This window comes from Zonotrichia albicollis, chromosome 2, assembly GCF_047830755.1.
Source record: "Zonotrichia albicollis isolate bZonAlb1 chromosome 2, bZonAlb1.hap1, whole genome shotgun sequence".
NCBI classification, from domain to species: Eukaryota; Metazoa; Chordata; class Aves; order Passeriformes; family Passerellidae; genus Zonotrichia; species Zonotrichia albicollis.
The window spans coordinates 83,692,136-83,709,976 of record NC_133820.1 but is presented as its reverse complement, the minus strand read 5'-3'; the positions used below and the strand labels follow the sequence as shown (position 1 = coordinate 83,709,976).

Genomic DNA, 17,841 nt, shown 5'->3' with positions numbered 1-17,841 from the left:
GATTTAAAAAAAAATCATATATTCTAGCATGTAACCAGTGTTTTTGATGGATTCTTTTGATTAATATATAAGGCATGTATATGCCATATATGTTAATCAAAGGAATTAACACGTGGCATGTATGTTAAGACATAAAATTTTCTAAGTAATGAATATAATCTATTGAGAACAAGTAAGAATATATCATAATCAAATTTATTGTTTCTTTTTAAAGAATTTCCTTTATTCTTATAATCAGTTTTTTAATATTTCTGATACATTTTTATTGTCTAGGGTTTATTATATCAGTAAATAGTACTTATCTTCAAGCTCAAAGGTAAATGAAGTTTCTGTTTTCTGTGAATTTGGTTTATAAGGCAATTTAGCTATTTTCCTGGTTATGAGCACCAAAGAGGACTGCACGGTCCTTCAGCCAGATTGTGTGTTCAGTCTTATGTTAGTATGTATACTAACATAAGGTCCAGGAATCAGTAAACACTCCTGAGTGGATTTTCTGTTTCTAAACAAAAAATCTATAGACTTTCTCCTGAAAAAGCATTTAAATTATTAGAGAATGTAGACTAGGTTCATAAAATGAAGAGAACAGGAACTAAAATGAAATAGTTTAAAATAATATAAATGCTAACTTGACATAATTTTTTTCTTTTCATAGGTTTATTTTGATTTATAAAACCAAGATATGTTAGAAATATTGCTTAGCTCAAAAATAAAACCCTTTGAATTCTGATTAAAATCTCAAGCAGGCCCAAGCAGATATGTTTGGCTTACTCACAGAAGACCATTTTTCAGTTTTTGAGATGGACTCTTACAGTTTCTGATATGTTGGTGAATAGTATGGAGGGAAAAGGACTGCAAACCTGGATGATTCGGAGTTACTACCACAGGATGAGGTTAAGATCACTAGAGTAATCTACAAAGTGTTTAAAAGGTTCAAGGCCATAAAACAATACCTACATGGCAGTGTGGCAAACTATAGGTTGGACTTGATGTTCTCAAAGGTCTTTCGCAAACCAGTTGATTCTGTGAGTCTGTGATTCATCCTTCTCACAGTGCTTGTGATCAGATAGCTCAGCCAATATCTGAAGCAGTATGTCAGTGTAGACATACTAGAGTTTTCCTTAGTTCTATGGAAAGGTCAAATTTCTCTGGTGATTCATGGAAAGCCCAGGGACCTTCTAGTGGTCCCTACGTTCACAAGCATTAAGGTGTGGGAGAACAAAAACTGTTCAGAAAAACTTAATTTTTCTGATCTCCAAAGAAAAAGCAAATCAGATTCCAAGTGTATATTCTTCATAGTTTTCAGGCTTGTTTCTGAGGGTATAGTTGTCAAAAACTGTTTTAAGCACTTCTGAAAAATAGCTGGCCTATTGGCTTATACTTGTTTATTTGTTTAGTTTTTTGTTCTCTTTTCTTGTCATTTTGGGAAATTTTATAAGACCAAAAGATACAAATTCTCAAAGGATTCACTTTCTCAGCTGATGGCAAAAGCAGTTAAAAAATGTAGGGCTTTGTTACAAAATAAGTGTACAGTGTAGGAAAGCAGGGGCAGGAAGGGTAAGCATTACAAGTAATATCAGGGAATAAAGTCCCAAAGAGTCTTAGACTGATGAGGAGTGTGCAGCTGTGCCTGGTTTGAATTAAAGTATTCTGATTTCAGAAGGAAATGACATTGTGGACATCATCTGTGAAGAAGATTTGGTATGTAAAATTATCATGAATCTAAACAAAAAATCTATAAAATTCCTCTTTTACTCTATCCTTTTAGAGTATTTTGAAAGCTTGAAAGCTCAGTCAGTATCTTGGATTAAAAACAGTAATAGGTAAAGTTCACAGTTAATATGTAATTGTTCATTATAAATCTTTGAGTGCTCATTTTTTAAAGTTTCAAGAAATGGGCCTTCTTTAGGCATGATTTAGTTCTTTCATAAAGTCAAAAAACTGATTACACTATTCTAATGCATTTGTGCTGCTAAAAGCTCTTTGGATTTGTTTAGTTGGTTTTGGTTTAATGGGATTTTCATTCAATTAAAAAAAAAAAAAAAGACAAAGGATTTGTGTAAAAGCTCACTTATATCTGAACAATTAACTACCTGTCAGCTGGATTGCTGTGTTGTCTATACAGTAAAAATTGTAAGTAGATGGAGCAAAAATTTCAGTGGAGAGAAAGTCAAAATGTGAGATAAATGGCTAGTCGTGGAAGCCTTATTTTTTGTATTTTAGAGAATAGACATGAAAATCATTGTTCTTTTTTCAGTGATGATGGGAAAACAATTATCTCAGTCTTCTTATTTGTAATGACAAAATAATAATTCTGTGTCTTTCTAAGATTAAGTACAAATTTTTGATTGTAAATTATTTGAGTCTTCATACTCCAGAGTATTTAGAAAATTTAGATATAATGATTTAATTCTTTTAGAAATTCCTGTGTCCAGCTCATTTCTGGTCTTGTCAGGTTTTCAAGAATTGTGGATTTAGAGAAGAAAAACATATATGTAGGTGGTTCTATACTATGGAAGTAAAACTATGATTATTACTTCATTCAAGTCTAACTAAATTTTGACTGTGTTACTTATAAAAAAGATAATGCATCCTCTTTAGAGTTGGAGCATTCGGATATTGAATGGGAACTATGTTTTTCAGGATATTTACATATGTAACAAATAATATAGTTAATTTAAAACAGAGTCATCGCAAATTGTGTAATTCTGCAAAACTTATTTTCCTGTGGTTTTTTGCTTTTGTTTTTTGTTTGTTTGTTTTTCTTTCATGAGTGAATAGTTTAAACAACTGAACATTTTAGACAATTGAAAATGCAATGTTGAAGCTCTTTGAAATGCTTAAGTCACATTTAGCAAATATATCTATAGTTCAGACAGAAATGGTAACTATTTATTCTTTTTTATTTATAGTCTGATGTACTCTAAAAGAATATTTAGAAAAATTCTAAAGCAGTACTACTTATTTTTGTCATGGTTGAACTTTGGCTGTCATTTTTCTTCATATCTGGCTATCTTGCAGTTCTACATTTTCATATTTGTGAGTGAGTGAAAGCAGGTTTCCAAAGTCCTCATTTTGGAGTACATGTCTTCTTGAGTCTTCTGAGTCTTTATATATATTTTAGCATTAACTATCAGACTATATTTCCATCTGTCACATTTCCCACAGAACTATGGCTTAATGTTGAAGTATTTGGTTCTCCAGATTAATCCCTTCTCACAGTTCAGGTTTAGGTCATTAAGAAGATGTCAAGACAGGTAGATTTCAATTAAGACACTGGAAAAATTCATTCTGACTTATCCATATCTTGGTCTTATCTTTCTTGTTCCCATTTTTTTCAGCAATTCCCTGTTTCAATAGGTCCCTGTTACTCTTCCTAAACTCTCTTCAATGTTCCCATGCCAGCAGACCTGATAACTCAAAAGATGATCAAAAAATAAAATATAGAGTATCCTGATTTAGAAATATATTCACAAGGATCATCAAAGTCCAATTTCTAGCCCTGCACAGGTGTCATGGTTTATGAATGGTATTCCCCAATCTAATTTTCCTGTTGAAACTCATGTGCCACTCACTGGCTTCCCCCTATTCCTCCCCTGAAGGAAACTGGAGATATAAAAGGTAAGATCACAGGCTGAGAAAAGAACAATTTACTGGAAACAACAAAGATATCAGAAAATTAATAGTAATAGTAGCACTATAAATAACAAATTGCACCAGATTCACATGTGATTGCTTAGAACCAGGGCTCCCTCTGCCACATTTACTCAACCCGAAGGAACCACTTCTCTCATATCCTCTGGCATGGATATGAGGTGCATAGAATAACCTCCATGTCCTAGCAATGCCTCCTTCTGGCTACTGGCAAAAATTAACCCTGTCCTGGCCAGAACCAGGACAACAGGACAGTCCCAAGAATCACACCATGTGCCTGACAGGATATTGCAAATATTTCTTTAACTCTGTCAGACTCTGTGCCATGACTTCCCTGCAGAGCCTGTTCCAGCGCCCAGCTACCCTCTGGTTGATGAACTTTTTCTGAATATCAAACCTAAACCTCCTCTGACACAGTTTCACGCCTTTAGCTTAGGTCCTATCACTGGTCATTAGAGAGAAGAGATCAGTACCTTCCCCTCATGCAGAAACTGTAGACAATAAAGAGGGGCTTTGGTGACTTAGTCTGTTCAGCCTGGAGAAGATTGGCGTCCCCTCTTCTCCAGGCTGAACAGACTAAGTGACCAAAGCCCCTCCTCATATTCTAGGCCATTCACCATCTTTGTGGCCCTCCTTTGGACACTCTCTAATAGTTGTATATCTTTCTTATACTGTGGCATATAAAACCACACAAGGACTTGAGGTGAGGCCACACTAGCACAGACTGAATCAGGAAAATCACCTCCCTTGGCCAGCCAGTGATGCATCCCAGGACACAGCTGAACCTTCTGGTGGTCATGTCACACTGTTGACTTAGTAGAATAGGACTTAATGTTAGAAGAACCAAGGCTTGAATAGTGGAGACTAGTAAGTTTATAAGAGTAGCGGTATATGGATGTTGTAATACCACTGAACCAAGTGGAGCCCAGCTCCTGACAAATGATGCTTTTGAGACCTTTTTTCCTCTTTTTAATCTTGCAGAATTGTCTCCTGCCATTTAAGACAGAACAGAAAGCCTTTAGACATGCTTCTAGAAAGCCAAATTATTTCATTACCTTAACATGATGGGTTTTATGTAAAATAAAGTAACAGATGGTAAGGTGTAGGTCTAGAGACAAAGGACTTTTCCAATTACTTATGAAGAGGCAAAACATGAGCAAATCTGCATAATTTTTTATATAATAAAAAGGTAGAAAGCAATTTCCAGACTGATTGGAATAGGATGCCATTAAAATTGCTTCTTAAGGGAATATTTTAAGTGCCTGTTTTTCAGAATGAAGTGGCTGTAATTCATGGGCATAGATAATAGCTGTACTGGCCTCTGTGTGTAAATGCAGTCATATTTCCATGATTTCAAAATTTTAATAAGTTATATGATTTATGTAAGAATTTATGGTTACTCAAAGGCATCAGAAATGCAGTTTAAGTGCTACTACTCATAACACTTGCCAAAGGATTAACATCAGCAGGTTTATTTTCTAAATTTTATTGTCATTGTGTATCATACTTCTAATATCATGTCTCTGTACTACAATAATTTCATCCTAAAGTAACTCAAGTATAAAATCCAACTGAAGAAATTATTATAAAAACGACAAAATAAAGAGATGTATTTGTAAAAATATTTCTATAATTAGAATTTTATTCATACAGAAAAAATAGAGTTAATTTATAAGAACAATTCACCTCTTTGTACACATCCTGACAAAAAATCATCACATATTCTGTTATGAATTAACCTGAATCTATTTAGATTTAGTATGATTTTCCTGTTTTCAGTGTATTTGTATGTAGTGTATGTTGTTTAACAAACTATTTGAAAATACTTTTTTGCTTGATTTCTTATAAAATGAATTTTAAAAAAACCTTTTTGGCTATCACTGGTGCCCAGCTCATTGTAATTGAAACTAACACATCTTTGAAATATTTCAAGCAACAGTCAAATTTAATATGCACATGGATTTATGAATGATTTCCATAAATATTCAAAGTGGTGAGGCAAAGTTTTCCCTGCAAAAGTAATTTTCTCAGACTCTGCTATGCTTAATAGACTGTTACTCTAACATGCTGTATTTATTTTTGCATCTTCTGTACTGGAAGCATCTTTTCAGAGTGAACGTTCCTTTAACAGTCTGTGGACCTTACAGTACAGATCACTTCTGTCACTGAATAAGTTAAAAGTGTCGAGTGTAAAATATTAACTAATCTAATGTAGTTTTAACATTTATAACTATATAGAAAAACATACTCATAAAGGTTCTGATAAACTTTTGCAAATGGAGTGACATTCTTCACTAGTAAGAGAGAAGTAGCAGTATACTTTAATAAAATAGTGAGTTAATTAAGAAAAATTCAATCATAAATACAACAGTGTTTTAACAAGATTGGATGGGAAGGTACATTTGGTCATTTACTGCATAGAGGACAGCGTCACTTAAAGATGTCAGGGACAACCTTCTATTGAGGCAGGAGGTTCAGAAAGAGCCCACCTATCCATTATCAGAGAGGAGTTACAGTACACACTTAGTCTGAGACTTGGTCAGCAGTTTATGGATTCTATAGGCGCAATGAATCCTATATATCACTTAGCTAGTATTTCAAATTTTAGCATGCTATTAATCACTTTCTAAGGATCCATTATAGTAGGAGATTTCTCAGCCTCTAGGAGTAACCTTGAGAGGCACCCCTACTCGAGGTGAAGTCCTAGTGTGACGCCCCTGCTGTGCAGGAGAGCTCAGCAGGCCAAAGAAGCATGTTTGGCTTATTTGTGAACTACAAAAACATCTGAGCCAATGCTCCAGACGCCCCCTGTGTACCATGTTGCAATCTGTTCCCCAAAGTCCACAGCAAGATGGATATGGCTATAAAAGAAGCAGGGGGAGAGAGGCACACTGTCACACTCCATGCCATGGCTACAGCCAATTTATCTTACCTCCAGAGGCTGGTGGTATGGCCAGTCGCTGAATGTGAGTATGCATAATTTATGTGTGTTTTGAACAGACACGGTCATAAACTCAGGCACAGATATTTCACCTAATAGAAAGAGCCTGACATACTGGATGCACAGCTTTTACCTATTCATTAATTTTAGTCTGAGAATCTCTCTTAGTTCTCATAAAAATCTTTCAACCTTTACCTGCCAATCTACTTCTACCAGAACCAGCCAGGTTCCTTCACTCAATGCTTGTCAACACTTTTCAAAATGTCTCTTCTAATTTCAGTCACAGAACAAAGAGAGATTTTCTAAAAATGTTTTCCTTTGTCTGTTCAACAGCTGCCGAATTTAAAGTAGTTCAACTGTAGATATACAACTATCTTGTCCTAATAAAGGACTATGAAAAAATTACCACAGTACTCTTTGAACAAATAGTCTTGAAGAACCGAAATGTTTCTAGGCTTCAAAAGAATACAGTGATTTTTTTGTACATCTTTATTTTAATGTGTCTTTAATGTGTCCTGGAAGTTTATATGCAGTATCTTTAGGAAAAGTGATAGGTTAGCTTTCAGGAATTTCAAAGCTGGAGAAAAGTATCTGGTATATTCAGAATCTTCCTCTTCTGTGAAACTTCTATAGAGTCCTTACTTAGAGCTAATTGTGAAATTGGAAGACATAATGATTGTTTACTTTTTCTGAGCACCCAAAATTACTTGGAAATGTTAATACCCTAGCTGTCTTTCAATGTCTTTCTACAGCTGTCCTGGAAAAATTAGTAAAGTTTGGGATCTATTTTAAATAAGTTAAAGGATAAAAACTTAATTAATGCCAATCAACATTATTTTCTCAACAGTATGTCTTCTAAAAGAGGTTGTTTTGGGAAAGAGATGTAACAGGAACATTTATGTACTTAGAAAATTTTCAAAGGGGTAATTTTAAGGCATCTTAATTCAAACCAACAAAAAATATTAGTTCCTGCTATGGGAGTGATAAATATTTAATGTACTATTTATAGTGAAGAAAAAATTATCTGTACTACTGCAGGCAAATGGATCTGATCATCCTAATATACAAAGTGTAGGACAATTTAGAATATAAGAAAAATAGAAAAATATGAAAAGGATTTCAAAGAAAATTTAGGGGTTCTATGATCACTTGATGACATATATATTTATATATATGAATATCACAGGTATTTCATTTAGGGTGCATGTTCTTGAATTGATCAGAGGAAAGAAATGCAAAGCATGCATCTGCCTGGACTTCAACAAAGCACTTGATATAGCAGCATGTGTAAAATACAGGTCAAATTAGAAAAGATAAAAATTACTGGAACTGCAAAATTATTTAGATAAAAAGATAAAAAGATAAAAATTACTAGAACTGCAGAAACTGCAAGGTTCTAGTCAAAGGGGAGAAGACAGCAGATATTATTGATACTAAATATATTATGAAAGATAAATGAAATAATGCTTCTCAGGGGTTAGGTCGGTAATACTCTTAAGTGAATTTAAAGATATTACGTATGAATCAGGAATACCTCAAGGACTTTTACCAATGTTGAAAATGTAAAAATTGTTGTAATCTTAGAGAAAATGAAGGTTCATTCCACACAAGTACTGCTAAAATAAGTACAAGCAATCAGAATAGAGTCATTGAAGAAAATAGCAACAAAGCAGGAAACAATTTCTTCTAACAGTGTTTGCTCTTCTGTTCCATAAAATAAAATCTGTTACTTTGACTTTCAATGCCAATTTTGGCTAAGATATTCTTATTTGTGTTGCAGAAAGTTACTTGTACAGATGTGTACATTTCACTGAGTGGTGAGTAACTGATGAATCAGTTCTAGCTGACAGAATGATAGCTTCACAACTTTAATGAATTTTTTTTTTAAATTGTTCATACAGGAGAAAAATTGGGTGAATTTTGGTATCGTAGAGGTAGACATATAACTTTTGACAGTACAAAATTTTGTGTTTTGTAACTGGAAACTAGTAAGAAAAATCACTGACAAAAACCTAAGGGCAGAAGTTCAGGCTCATTGAAGGAGCTGTATCATATTCAGTCCTTTGAGGTACCAATATGTCACATCTGTGAATAATGCAAATGGTGTCCTAGGATTTGTCAGCTGAGTTAGGACAATATTAGTTCCATTATACAAAATTCTGGGGAGATAGTCTCTGAAATACATGCTCTGGTCATTCATATTGAAAGGACATGAATTTAAACTGACAGATGGAGAGAGCTTCTGTGATAATGCAGAAAATTGGAAGTCTATTATATGAGAAGAGGTTGGAAGCACTGGGCTTGGTTAGTCTGGTGACAAGGCAAAAAAGGGATAAGGTTACTGCCTATAAATTTATCATAGGTTACAGACTATGTAAGGTAAAGGAACAAATGGATACAATAAATATGTTTTGCTTGAAACTGAAGAATACCTAGTAATTCTATGGCATGTATGAAAACATAGCATTTGCAATGTATTACGGGAGAAAAACCAAAGATTAACAAAACAAAGATTACTTTAAATACATTTTCATTTTTTTTAAAGGATTAAAAACTCGGATTCCTGCAATAAAAGAAGCCACTACTATATGAATGTATTTCATTAACAATAGGTCAAATGTATTGAAAGACATATACAGATATGAAATATATACATTGACTATAGGCCTGCATGACTTCAAATACCTGGTCAAACATCTGGAAATATGAATCTGAATAAAATCAACCAACTGATTTGTTATGGAGGCAGTTACAGGCCTGGGAATAACAGATTCTACTATCTGTACAGGGTGGAAAGAACTCTCTTTTTTTTTGCAATTCCTTAAAAAGAGATTTTCAGTTTGTCTCTAGGTCAGCATGAACTTGCACATTAATCCGTAGCTAAAACAATTAATCTAATTCTCAGCTGTCGTAATTTGATAAAATGAATCCCACTCATACACTGTAATAGGCCTGAGTAGGCTGTCTCTAGCAGAGTCTCTCAGATTACCTAGAGAAAACTGCAGCCTAACACAAGAAAGTGGAAGGTATAGACACCAAGGCTGTCTCGAAGAAGTAACTTGATTTCAAAATAAATGAGATTTATTAGATAAAAAAGTAAGGAGTGTGTGAAGAAGATAATAAAATTCTCTATAGCAGTGTGAAAATAAAGTGTTGGTAATAGTAGGAAAATTGTGGTAAAATAATTCCAGGGGCATATTTTGGCAAAGAAGAAAACAACAACACTCAATCCTCTACACCCACAGCCAATGACAATCAAATATAATGTAGAAACACTTGAGAAAAATTCTGGTTGAACAACATACATTGTGATAGACTGCTAGAATTTAGGGAGAATATATCCAAGTCCAGAATCTGGGTTTTTTAATTTTTTTTTTAATATGTATAATCTGCTACTAGTCCGTAGCTATCTGTGTTCTGTGACAACTCTTCACGATTCATACAAAATTCATATTGCCTCTTTCTTCTGCTCTTTACCACTTTCTGCTCAATACCATTGCTATTGAAGGCTTAGTTCTTGAGATCCTTGGGGTTATTCTGGGTGCATTTTTAATGCAGCAATTGTTCTGGCATGAATAGAAGCTAAGGAAAGCATAGGTGGTAAAAATAAAATCTGAATACTTACAAGCAGAAAAATAGAGGTCTAAGTAAAAGACAAATGCTGCTGTTGTAAGAGAGGCATCCAAAAACTGTGATTCCAGTCTCTTAGCCCAGGTATGTTCTTTAATTTTAGTGACATCCTTGGACATATCTTCCAGTTCTGTGTGGATGTCTCAGATGTCTTAGGTGCCTGTGATGGATGCACTCAGTCCCTTGACCAAACCAGCAGTAGTTCAACACAGGCTTCAAAGGAGGTAAAGGTATGATCTGCAGGCAGTGCCAGATCTCCTCCAGTCCCATTCTGTTCTCTGAAAACCCACAAAGGAGCAGAGTGACACAGTGAGCATTGATGAACGAGTGCTTGAGGAAGAAGTAGCATGTTTTGAACCAACCACAACCCTCATTCCCTGTCCTTGCAGTGCTGTGGGGAAGGAGGTGGGGAAATCAGCAGAAAAGTGGAGACTGAGAAGAAAGGACAGGGGTGGAGAAGGTGTTATAAGATTTGGGTTTATTTCTTATATCCTACTCTGATTTTATTGATAATAAATTAACCTAATTTCCCCAAGTTGAGCACATTTTGCCCATGACATTAACTGGTGAGTGGTCAGTCCCGGTCTTTATCTTGACCCATTAGGTTTTCATTGCAATTCCTTTCCCCTGTCCTGTAGAGGAAGAGAGTGACAGAGTGACTTTGGTGGACACCTGGCTTCCAGCTGGAGTCAACCCATTACAATACAGAAGTCCTAGTAGACCAGTGTGCATAAAGATAATACTCTACCCTCTTCTCCTTAGCTTCACAACCCTGGCAGATGACAAAATTGCTTGAATTGTTTTCAGGGTTTTTCCTGACTTGTGCCGCTAGGTAAAAAGCTGTAGATACAAATTATTTATAACTGCCTAAAATTAATCTATTACTACTTTTTTCCTAGTCAATTAAAGCAAAGTTTAAAATAAAATTATACCCAAAACATATATATGCTTCAATTCCTAAATGCAGATTCATATAAAAAAATAGATAATAGTTCTTTTAATTCCAAAATGACAAATGCATTTCTCATCAGGAAATAAGAATCAAGGTGCTATAACGGACTGCCCAAAATAATTTCTGAAAGCATTATGCACTTTCTGATGTGTGTACATTCATTTGATTTCTGAGAAAGTGCAATTATATCTAAAAAATGAGTGATACAATGTAAAAAATATGAAAAACTATGAAGCAATTTTTTAAAACAAAAATTAATTCAAAAAATCTTCCAGTTTTTAAAAATTTTAGAACAGCAGTAGGATTTTATAAAACAAAAGACTCCCTTCTCTTATGTCTCTAGAGAGATCATCATTGCAGTATAAATTTATTATATATTTGCATACATCAATATCTTCAAGATCTTGTTACATGTCAGCTTGCTGTAAAAACAGACCTCATATGATAAAGTGAAGTATTTGATATAAAAGCCTAACAGCAGACAACTGTATTAAACCAGGTTCATCTAACACTGGTTAGGTCTCTGAGACCTTCAAAGTGAAAGGAAATCACACAAGAGCTACAGAAGACCTGCACTGGCAGCAGATGAGCAGAATATTAATCAGCATCTCAAACAGTGTTAGATCCTCATGTGTAGGCAACAGAATCGGGCCCCTGGTATGCAACCTGGGATTAACTGAGCTGTTCTCTAGACATCACCGACTGTCCTGGTTAGATTTACATTGACAATAATCTAAATTCAGACTCCTGGTTCTTGTAAAGACACTTAGGTATAGATATAAAAAGACATTTTAGAATAGACAGATAAATGCAGCTACTACTGAGATGAAATCAACATCTAAAGCTCATTAGAATTCAAACAGAAATGCAAAAAACAGCTTTATTAATATTTTTAAATGCTTTGCTTATTCATATTTTCTAATCAATTTTGCATACACATTTAATTTTTATACTCTGAAGATAATTTACAAGGTATGACTGGTGTCATGTATTTTAATATTTTTCTGTTTATCCAGTCTATACTTGTACTACTTCATAACCTGTTTTCCATTAATATTTCCTGTAAAGAAGGCATTCAGCTGCCATTACTGCCTTTGAGAACCATTTCTGAATGCTTTTCTGCAAGGAGAGAAATTGTAGTTAGCTTGGTTTCTAAAAAAACCTGACAGCTATAAATTTTTTTTTTTTTTCAGGAAAGCTAGGTTTATAAGAATCATGCAGCCCAAATCTGGGGTATACAATAATTTGACCTGTGTAGAATTTCATTCTACTTATCTATTATATTTTAATAATAAAATATTGTGTATTTCAGTAGAGATAGTAATATTTCAAAGTGACATGAACCTTACAGAAGATGGCAGCTCCTATGTTTGTGATCTGACAACTAAAAGCAATCAGTTCAAAAAAAGACAAGACGTGTTTTATGTTACATTAAGAAAAACTTAAAATCATCAAACCCCCAGATATTTCTGAGATATTAATGGTTCAGGTGTCCTAATTTTAATAGCTGAACTCCACAAGGGCATATCTTTCAAAGAATATGTTTTAGGCAATATACCTTTATTTTTCAGTAGCTTCTCGTATGACTCAGAATCAGAATATTTTACATTACAATAACAAAACAAAGCAAAAGAGCAACAACAACACAAAACTAAAGAAAAAAGCAATAAGCATTAAAATGGGCCAAAATTAGGACTGGGCTGCAAGTTTTGAAGGTGTATAATACAGTAGATCTAACACCAGAACTTTCCAGGGAATGCTTGGATAACTTTAGGTCATCTTTATTCTGTCATAAGAGAATGCTATAGGTATACAAATTGTTCACAGAATTGCAGAATCATGAAGTTTAGAAGTAACTTCCAGAGGTCATTTAGGTCCTAAATGCATCTTCTGTGCAGAGCAGTTAAATCAGATTTCTTTGAGCTGTGTGCAGTAAGTTTTTGAGTATTTCTACAGACAAATATTCCACAAATTCTCTGGGCAACGTGCTCCAGCATTTGACCACTCTCATATTGAGTACTGTTCACTTTTTTCTTGCAAAACTTCACAGCGTGTTCCCTTTTCAGGCCCAGTAGGGAAATGATTGCTTTTTCCTCAGCTGAGATGTGTACAAGCATTGTAAAACAAGGTCACTGAAAGTTGCTGATTTACTTGTCTCTCCATAACTATTCAGTGTCTTCATTTCATGCTATTAAAATCAGAATTACTTCAGGTGTATGGAGTACAATGCCTTCATAGAAAGAAAGGCAAAACCTTGCAAACTCCAACAAATTAAGTTGATCCTCTGGAAACTGAATTTCCTAAATTTTTATGCATAGCTATAATTTTCTTCTGTCTTCTGCCAAAATGTTTTGGGTTCAGATCTGAGTGAATGCAAGATTGGGAGATCAGTGCCGGAGAAGTGAAAGAACCAAGTGTGTGAGAATGGTCAGCAGATGTTCCTATTTACCTGATGCTGCCTAATGTTTCACCTCTTCATTATACAAAAAGAAGCAAATGAGAACAGGGGTTTAAAATCTTAGCCTACTTTTCCTCCCTTTTTTATCTTCAACTCTTTTTTTCTTTCTCTTAATTTTCATTTCCATTCTTAGTTAAGTATATATATGTACTTATTATATATTCATGTCTATTTATGTAGATATACTAAACCAAAATAAAACTAAACTAACCTATTATTAATCTGCAATGTTCTATTTTCATGCTTTAGTCAAACTGAAGAATAGATGTGGGAAATGCAAGGCAAAGGTTAACATCTCTATCCTATTACAGCTGTAGACACTTGAGACAAAGAAAGTGTATCCTTAAACACTCTTCTTTTTTCTTTTTTCTTTTTTTTCAGCTTACTAAAGTCCTTTTGCTTGCCTTTCAGTAATAAATTTGTTCAAACTCTGTGTGTTCTCTAAAGATTTTGAAATGTAGTATATACTTCAAGTACTGATACCCACAGCCTAAATTATGTCAGCTGGAGTTGCAAGGTAAATGTTTGGTTCAAGTCTTGCAAACAATGTTTGAGTTAACAAACCTTTATTCATTTCCTAATATTTTTTCACATCCTGAAGGTACTTCTATTGCATATTAAAGTATTATCTCAAAACAGTGAAATATCTGAAGCTTCCACAGTATAACAGTGCTGGTCTTGGTGATCTAGGTTCCAAAAGAAACCTGTAATAACTCATTTGTCCAGGGCAAGAAGGAAAGCCTGGTGAAGGCTCTAGAGCACAAGTCCAAAGATGATCAGCTGAGGGAGCTGGGGTTGTTTAGGTTTGATAAGAGGAGGCTCAGGGGGGACCTTACTTTTCTCCTCAGATTGTAGCAGGAAGGGGATCACCCTGCACCCTGCAACCAGTGACAGAACAAGACAAAATGTCAAGCTGTGCCAGCAGAGATTCAGGAGGGATTCCAGCTGGACATCAGGAGGGATTCCTTCATGGAAGGAGTTGTTAAACATGGGAATGGACTGCCCAGGGAACTGATGGAGTCACCATCCTTGGAAGAGTTTAGGAAAGGACTGGATGTGGTACTTATAGCCATGGTCCAGCTGACAAGGTGTAGTCCAGTCAAGGGCTGGACTTGACAGTCTCAGAGGTCTTTTTCAATATACATAATTCTGTGGTTCTGTGACTTTCACGTGCCCAAAATGTGAAGTTATTCCTTGTAGCATTAGATAAATACATGCCTGATCTGTACAACTTCAATTGTCAAATCTGGCTACATAAAACCTGGGATGTTTTTCAGCCCTGAAAATCATCATGTACAAATATCTGGCTGTGGACAAGGGAAAGTAAATCTTACAGAGAAATAAAACTGTATATATTTTAAAGATTGCAAAACAGTTTGTCAAGGTGTTTGACTAGTAAAATAATTGAAATTTGTCTTACTTCCTCCTTTTTCTTTTAGTACATTTAATTTTATTTATAACTGTTCTTCCTCTGTCTTTTGTTACTTTTCTGATGTCACTTTTGTTTTAAAATCTCTTGTATCCTCCTTATTCCAAGGCATAATAAGTAATTCTGTTTTTTTTTTTTTTCCTTTTCAGGAATTCCGGGCCTTGGACACCAGAGAGAAATGTCTGGAGGAAGGAAGACTTATCCTTGGTAACAAAGGATCAGATTAGGGAACAACTTAGAATTCTTGAATAATAGCATGAATCAAATTGGAATAAATCTTTAAGGATCATCCAATCCAAAACACATTACATGGACAGCGACACCTTCCTCTAGATTAGGGTGCTCAAAACCTTTTTTAACCTGCTTTGAACACTTGGAAAGATTTGGTACCCAAAGATTCTCTTGGCAACCTGTTCTAGTGTCTCACTGGACTTTTAACAGAAGAAATTCTTCATATCCTATTTAAATCTCTCTCCTTTCAGAGTAAATCCATTACCCCTTGTCCTGTCACTCCAGGCCCTGGTGAAAAGTTCCTCTCCAACTTTCTTATAAAAGCACTTTAAGACTCAGAAGACTGAGTCTTCTGTTTTACAAGGTGAACAATCCTGACTCTCTTGGCCTGCCTTGATAGCATAGGTGCTCTATCCCTCTGATGATTCCCACTGCTATCCTCTGAATGTGCTCTAACACATCCATTTCTTCCTTGCAATTGGTATTCCAGAGATGGACACAGCACTCCAGGAGAGGCTCCCATGAGAGCAGAGTACAGGGAAAGAATCATCCCCCCCATCTGCTGGTCATTTTTCCATTGATACAGACCTGGGTATGACTGACTTTCTGGGCTGTGAGCATACAGTACAGGCTTATATTTTTTCAACCATCATTATCATCAAGTCCATGCCCACAGGACCATTTTTGAAATATTCATTTTCATGGTACTGGGAGCTGCCCTGCTGACCCAGGTACAAGACTTCACACATTGAGGCCTTATCAGTTTCATGAGGTCCACCTGGATGCACTCCTCAAGCCTGTCAAAATCCTTCTGGAAGGCATTTCCTCCATCCAGGGCATCAGCTGCATCATTCAGCTTTGTGTTCTTTAGATCCCACAACAGAAGTGTTTTACTTTCATGTATAAGTAGTTTTTCATTCAAAGAAAGCAAGTTCCTCATAATTTGGTAAAGAGTTACATTAGTATTCTCCTACATTAACCTCACTTTTTAACCTTATCCCCTGCATTGATTTGATTATAGAACTTACATGTTGAAGTAGCTAGACACTGTGAAGGAGAAGCAAAATCTTTTATCTTATTCTTCTACCAAGCTCCTTGTTGGAGTCACAGTGTAAAACCTCAGCTCAGTAGGAAAATGTCATTCTTACCCTTTGATGTATTTAGATTATGAGTCACATAGAGCTACGAAGTATCTGGTTTTATTATGAAAAGAGAAAATGATTACAAATGCATTTTCAGCAAAGCTCTCATCTAGGGACTAGAACCATCGCTGAGATTAAGATAGGTCTCTTTCTTTGTTTCTTTTGTGACTTAACAGCTGAAGTCTTTTCTCTCCCAAAGTATTATATGACTTCAGCATATCACTTCACTGTAACAGAGAGACTGGAAAAGGCGCAAGTGGATTCCTTTGGATAACTAAAACTCTCTTTATGATAACACTTCATAAAAACTGAGTTGTTTTCCTTCGTTATTGTAGAATTTATTCAAGGGAAAAAAACACAGAATCTGTCTTCCTTTAGGCATCAAACTTAGATATTTAAATTTGAAAAAGTCATAAAACTTTTGCAGTGAAAGGAGTGAGATGTGTGCTTCCATTGTAGAGTCTTTGATGTAGAGTCCTAGAGAGATTGACAGGTGAGAAAAGTCAGATGTTCTAAAATTTATATCTGCTTATTTGTCAAATCTCATACAGAGGATGAAATTCATATAGTGAAGACCTCTGGAGTAGATGCAAATAAATGAAGAATGCTTTTTCGAAGGTGAAAAGATATGTTTTCTTTTCTCTTCATGTAAACTGCTACATTGCCTAAAAGAACCTAGTTTATCTTTCAATAAATTGGACTATATTGGACAACGTGTTTGTATATGTATGTGCTCTTAGTGAAACTTGGTGAAAACTATTCTTTCTGATATCATAATGACAATGACATTTTGATTTTCCACTTAAAAACTCAGAAAGAACAGAAGTGGTCCTTATTTAGGCATTGGAGTGGGTTCTCCCCACTCCGCTTTGTCACTATATTTGCAGTACCTGTCAAAGTTTGGGTTGCAGGGATGCTTCGGGGACTGCTGTCGTAAGAAGAGGTTGGAGCAGCCCAGTGCCAGGGACGGACAGTTCCTAATAGGTCTACAGCAGGCTTCAGTATGTGGAAGAACCCATGCTGAAGGAGAAAATTGAGAGGCAGGAGAGGCAGAGAGGAGCTGATATGGACTCCTAACACTTAATTGCTCACCCCACCCTGACCACTCTGGGAAGCTCGGTAGCAAAGTCAGGAGAGAAATAGTGAAGTTTAGTCTGAAGAAGCAGGGTTAGAGGAGAAGTGTTTTTTTTTTTAATAATTTGTCTATGCTTCCCATTACCTGAATCTACTCTACTTGAAAATAAATTCCATAAATTTTCCCCAAGCTGAGTTTGTTTTGTCCTTTATGATAAATGATAAGTAGTCTGCCTATGTTTATTTTAACCTATTAGGTTTTTTCTTCCAATTTTCTCACCCGGTCCTGTTGAGGTGGGAAAATAGCAAAATTCTGGGTGAGTATCCAGCTGC

General features: G+C 35.2%; 1 long non-coding RNA gene across 1 annotated transcript in view; it reads right to left on the bottom strand.

The window, feature by feature from the left end:
• The window catches only part of LOC141728227 (uncharacterized), a 121,261-nt gene that overhangs the window by 50,855 nt on the left and 52,565 nt on the right, over positions 1-17,841 (bottom strand). The window contains exon 2 of the long non-coding RNA XR_012579083.1: positions 10,218-10,500. This is a non-coding gene — a long non-coding RNA (uncharacterized LOC141728227). The remainder of the gene's footprint in view (positions 1-10,217; positions 10,501-17,841) is intronic.